The sequence below is a fragment of the Vicia villosa genome, linkage group LG4 (genome assembly GCF_029867415.1).
Source record: "Vicia villosa cultivar HV-30 ecotype Madison, WI linkage group LG4, Vvil1.0, whole genome shotgun sequence".
Taxonomy (NCBI): Eukaryota; Viridiplantae; Streptophyta; class Magnoliopsida; order Fabales; family Fabaceae; genus Vicia; species Vicia villosa.
Window position 1 is genome coordinate 41,284,806 of NC_081183.1, and position 6,360 is coordinate 41,291,165.

The following is a 6,360-nucleotide window of genomic DNA, read 5'->3' on the forward strand; positions in this document are numbered from 1 at the left end:
TTCGTCCTCATAGTAGTAGTTCTATTCTTCTTCAGAGTGCTTGAAAGAATCGTGGTTACTTTTTGCATCAGTTTTGATACTAGCGTCGTCATTTTGTTCAGTGTCGTCCTCTTAAGAAACTTTGACTTCTTCAGCTTTCTTAAGTGGACCTCAGAATCATCTCCCCATGTTAAGGACACCCACAGATCTTCTTAGCTTTTTCTCTTTCTTGGTCAAGAGGGTTTTCAGCTCGTCTTGCCCCGTGGACAAGTTCAGAATCAAAGCTTGGAATTGGGCATTCTGATCCTGAAGGTCTTTTACTAATTGCTCGAGATCCATTTGTGCTGAAATAAACAGCGGGTGAGGGTGAGAAACCTGTGGTGGAAACCTGTTATGCAATGTTATGAATGCGAATGCAAATGTTTTCAATCTTTAAGGAATTTAGTTAGCAAAATTGAAAACTGATTTGGTCGAATCTTCGTTTGAAGAACTCTGATTCTTGGATGTTCTTCTATATGAATCAAGCTCACCATATCCAGTGGGTCATAGCCTCTGATTCGGGATACCTGTACTTCTGCATTGGCTAGAGGAAAATAAATCCTCTTTCCCCTTGATAGGAACTGTGTCTCCGAATTGGAAGACATATGGCCAGAGGAAAATAAATCCTCGTGCCCCTTGATAATGGCACCTGAAATTGTGCGCCCTAAATTCCTAAGATCCTTGAAAGGGTTAGTTAATATGCTATGTTATGATGTCATGATGTCATGCGAATGTAATGCATCAGGCAAAACATAAGGTAAGAAAGGCGAATAAGTCCTACAAACAAAACCTGCAAGGAAATCAAAGGGTTAGTAACACATACAAGCAAGTCACACAAGTGTCCTTAGGTTTAAAGGCTTGCATGGAGTCCGTAGGTAAGTACCCTCCCCACTAAAGTTTAGTTGGTTCAACCTGTCCTACAATAGTAATCGGGTTCTAGGGAATCTCATATCACTGATCGTTCTCGAAAGCATTATCTCAGTCAACGCTCGGGTGGCTGACCGAAAACATCTTGAAAGATTGATCTCAATGAGGATAGCTTCGAGTATCAACCAACTTCGGTCAAGAATCCAAAGCCATCCATCACGCTACTTCTTAATAGGCCAAAGTCAAGTTCAACTAGGGTTCCAAGGGCAAATTAGTGCTTGATGACACTACATGGTAGCCTAATGTCTCCTCGATCAGGTTCAAGGGCCATCAGAATAAACCAAAGCGTCGCACTAACGGTGGCCACCAGATCAACCATATCGAGACGAGCCGTACAGTCTCCTTGGTCTATTGCCACATACCTAAGGAATCTCGAGATTCGGGTTAGAATCTTTCACACAAGAACATTCCCAAACAGTACCCTTAAAATAAAGCAAACAAGACAAACAATTGAAAACATTTAAAGTGAATCCTAAACTTTAAGGTAACCCCTCTTTTAAGTGATCCCCAGCAGAGTCGCCAGTTCTATGGTACGGTAGGAGAACTGACTTTTTTGAAATGTTGCGGATAGTAAGAGTCGCCACCGACTTTTATTTATCCAATTTGGAAAGGCAAAAAGAACAGAAAAGACCTTTGAAAGATTTTGAGTTCGGTGGGTAGGTTATACAAAGGGAAAGTATAAACACCCTTTGTATCCATGGTTATCCATGGCCTCTTAATTGCTTAGCTCACTTTTTTGTTTGAATTGTTTGAATGAAAGTGTATTGTGTGTTTACAAAAGATTTTGAATAAGGACTTTAACTTATAAAAAAGTGTATCCTTTTTGAAAGTAATTTGAAAAGAGGTGTATGAAAAGCATTTTGAATTTTGAATTGATTATGAGCAAGCAGTTAAAAGCTACCTACCATAAGTTCTTCTTTCTTGTTCTTTAAGTATTTCGTTTGAAAGGGATATCCATACCAATTGTTAGGCAGATAGTCTTTTCATCGGATGTATCGGGTCATCGAGAATCATCGTTTGCCATAAGGCTATCCCTACCATAAGGGAGGTAGGAAGTCTTAGGAAAGGATGTGAATAGTCATTGTAGGCAACCAGTAAGGATACCTTAGCATTCGAAGGTATGATCATCATTTTATTCGAGGCAACATCGAGGGACATAATCATTTTTAATCATAGGCGACTCGAAGGAACTATGATCTTTTGATGATGATTTTATTCGTAGGCAGCAAGCTAAGGTATCCCTACATTCGAGGGACTTGGCTATTTTTATCGAAAGGCAGCGTAGGAGAAATTACCTAAAAGGTGTGTGGGTGCACAACCATGTGAATTCAATTCAGATATTTTTATTTGTATTAGGCGAGCTAAATTCAGTTTAAAATTTACCACTCCCTACTTTACTAACCACACAATTAATATAAAATAAAGGCAGAAATAAAAGTTCCTACGCTATTACAAGGCTTCGGGGAGGCGGAATTATAAACCAAAAACCGGGGGAAAGGCGGAAAATAAAAGGCAGAAATATAAACCCTAATTACTATTACAAGAAAATTTTTTGTGACCTATATATGATTTGTAAAATTTAAATAACAGAAATTAAATAAATAAATAAAAGCTGCATGCGACAATCAATGGGATATGAGACGAGAAGAGAATCGCGAAAAAATTCAATGTTTGATGACAAAAGGTAAACCTAAACCTTAAGGGCCTGTTTGGTGCGGAGGATACGATAGGAACAAGATAGGATATCAAGCAGGATAAGGATAGGATATGATACAGACAGGATAAGACTTATCCTATCATGTGTTTGGTTCACACATGATACTGAATAATATATATATATATACCCTTGTAAAACAATTATATATTTTTAAAATTATTTTGTGAAATATTTTAAAATTTATAAATAGGTAATAAAAATGATAATTTTCTATAATTAAAAAAAACTCATTAATACTATCGAGTAAATAATTTCAATTTGTCTTGAAAAAGATCATGAATTCTAGTGTATATATTAGATAAACTATATATATATATATATATATATATATATATATATATATATATATATATATATATATATATATATATATATATAAATGACAAAATTACTCTTGCAAGAACATATATTTAATATGATAAAAAATAAAATTAGTATTCATATTTTTAAAATTTTAATAATTATTTTATTTTTAAAAATTCTAATTTTTTATATTTTATTAAGTTAAAAAATTATCCTTATGACAATCCTACATATTTTTTAAAAAATTTTATTAATATTTTTATTTTAATATCAAATTAAATTTTATTTATATTTTGTCATATTTAATTTTTTATTTTAAAATATATTTTATAGGGGTAAATTAGTAAATCATTTTCTTATCCTATCCTGCCGGATTCTAACCCAGCTCAGATTCAGGATAACAATTTGAACTAGTGAGGCAGGATAGGATAAGTTTCAAGATTAACTTATCATATCCTGTTGTGTCAACAAACACTGGATTGAGATAGGATATGATACAAATATCCTATTCTGTCTGTTATCCTGCGCACCAAACGGGCCCTAAAGGTTAACTTAATGGCTAGAAAACTTAAGGGTAAAAATCCTTAGCCTACAGTTAATGGGTGTAACTCGGTGGGAGAACTGACTTTTATTTTATTCGCAAACAAATGTTGCGTTGAGCAAGAGTCGCCACCGACATTTATTTTATCCAATTAGGAAAGGTATAAAAGAACAGGAAAGACCTTCTTTGAAAAGAGATTGAGTTCGGGGGGTAGGTTATACAAAGGGAAGCTGTAAGCACCCTTTGTATCCATGGCTATCCATGGGATCTTAATTTGCTTAGCTCACTTGTTTTGTTTAATTTGTTTGAAAGTGTAGTGTGTGTTTAGAAAAACACTTTGATTTTGAAAATGTCTAAAAAGAAAACGTTAGAAAACGGGGTGTGAAAAGCATTTGTTGAATTGTTGTGAGCAAGCACTTAAGAGTTCCTACCCTAAGTTCGTAAGCTCTTTCCTATTCTACAGACTTTCCTTGAGCAATAGTACTATCCATACCATATAAGGGTAGGTAGTCCTATACATTGGATGTGCGGGTCATCGAATCATCATAGGGGCTATCCATACCATAAATAGGGTAGGAAGTTCTATGAGATATGAATAGTCATAAAGGCAACCAGTAAGGATACCTTAGCCATCGAAGGGACTATAACCATTTAATCGAGGGACAAGATCACTTATACTGAAAGAGACATCGAAGGGACTATGATCTTTAAATCGAAGGGACATGGTGATTTTGAATCGAAGGCAGCATAGGCTAAGGCATCCCTACGCTCGAGGGACTTGACTACTATCCGAAAGGCAACGGAAGAGGGGCTACCCTAAAGGTGAGTGTGTGCGCAATCACGTGAGTAAGATTTAAACTAGGTGAGCTACATTCAATTACTTATCTTGTCACTCCCTAAATTACTAACCACGCAGTTTAAAAGTCAGAAAAATATCAACGCAGTTATAAGGTGCGGAAAGTAAAGTGCGGAAAAGTAAAAACCTAATTACCTATTACATCAAAAAAAATAATTGCGACCTATACACCTTCTAATATTTAAAATAAAGCGATAAAAATAGCATGCGACATTCACAGAGTTTGAGGTGAGAAGAGAATCGCGAAGAGAAATTAGTCTTTGAAAAACATGTGAGAATAAAACTAAGTTTACTAACTTAATTAATTAATTCCAGTCCTAAGTTAATTACTAAATTGAAATTAAATTAGTTAAAATATAATTACTAAATTAAAATTAACTAATTAATTAAGAAAATAAAATAAAAATGTTAATCCTAATTTCCTAAGTTAGTTATCCTAATTAATCACCTAATTATATTAGGTGTGCTAATTAACCTAATTACTAAGTCAATTAGAGTTATTAAACTAATAAAAACCTAAATCTATTTTTTTGTATTTTTTAATGATTGATTTTAATTAAAAAGTAATTTAAATAAGTGTTAGTAAAAAGAAAAAATCAAAAGAAATAAAATCAAAGAGACATAACCAAGAAAACAAATGGGCCTGGGGGGTGCATTCTGAAAGGAACTGTGTGAATCCAAAAAAGATTAGGCCCACAAGGTGAGGAGGCCCAAAGTGTAACGCTTGATCCTGTATGGAAGATCTGTGAGGGACCACGGTGGACGAGCGTTTTGGTCCTTCTGATATGAGTTCGCTGGAGATCTACTGGTGATATGCAGAAGGTGCATCGTGGGCTTGCGCTGGTCGCGTGCATTGGATATGTAGGCAAGAAATAAAAAGAAGTGATAAAAACAAATTGTAGGACTCTGGGATCGAACCCAGGTCCTTTGGATCACACACTTCACACGTTAACCACCTGCGCTGGGAATTCACGTTGTTAGAGATTTAACAAAAAAACAATAAATATAATAATCAACATTCAAATGTAAATTCAAAATGCTGGGCCCCTTGGATGCGTGACAACCAATGATAATAGGAGAGAGGACGTTGGAATATTGACCAACGAACCAAACGCAGCCGCGGAATGGTCCAGGAGTTCAAGGGACTATTCATCATCGTCATTAAATTTTACCTGTGATTTATCCTTCGAATTATTCTGCATTCATGGCACCTGCAAAAATAAATTCGAACAAACGAAAGAATGATCCAGGTTCACTAAAACGACCCATGTGAATTCAATGGAGGCCTTTGTTTGTCCTGTAAACATGTGTAAGTACGAAAACGAAAGCAAAGCTTTCATGAGCCCTAGCCATGGTGTCATGTGTTTCGGCCACGATATGCTCTCAACGATTATCCATACCTGCTCTAAGGGATCTCAGGAACTCATCAATATTATTAGTTTCAATCAAAACACGTTAGGAATTGAAATTCAATTAACAGAAAAAAATGCAAAAGATGAGTTCATGCATGGGGTCATACAACGTGTTATACCCATGTTTTTAGATACAGACTCACTCCAATGTATCCCAGGAACAAGATTAGATGATTAAATTTGGCTGAACGCTGCTACAATTCTAGATCCAAGTTTTTCACCTTCCTTGAGTTTTCTTCACTTATGAAACCCTAGTGCCTTGATCTATCCCTTTTTTTTTACATTATGAGCATGATCCCTATATATATTAGTGTGAATTAGGGTTCATGAAATTGGAAAGAAATCGTTCTTTTGATTAGAAAGAATTTGATTTAGTTTTTGCACCAAAACTTTCTTTTTCAGTCAAAATCTATTTCCATGCTATCTTTACGTGTCATGAGCCCTTGGATGATGATTTGGATCTGAACAAGTAAATGAGAATGATCCATAACATATTTTATGTGATTTTATTTGATTTACTTTTGATTTAAAGTTAATTTAAATGAATAAATTCAATTTAAATCAAAGAAAGATCATAAAATAAATA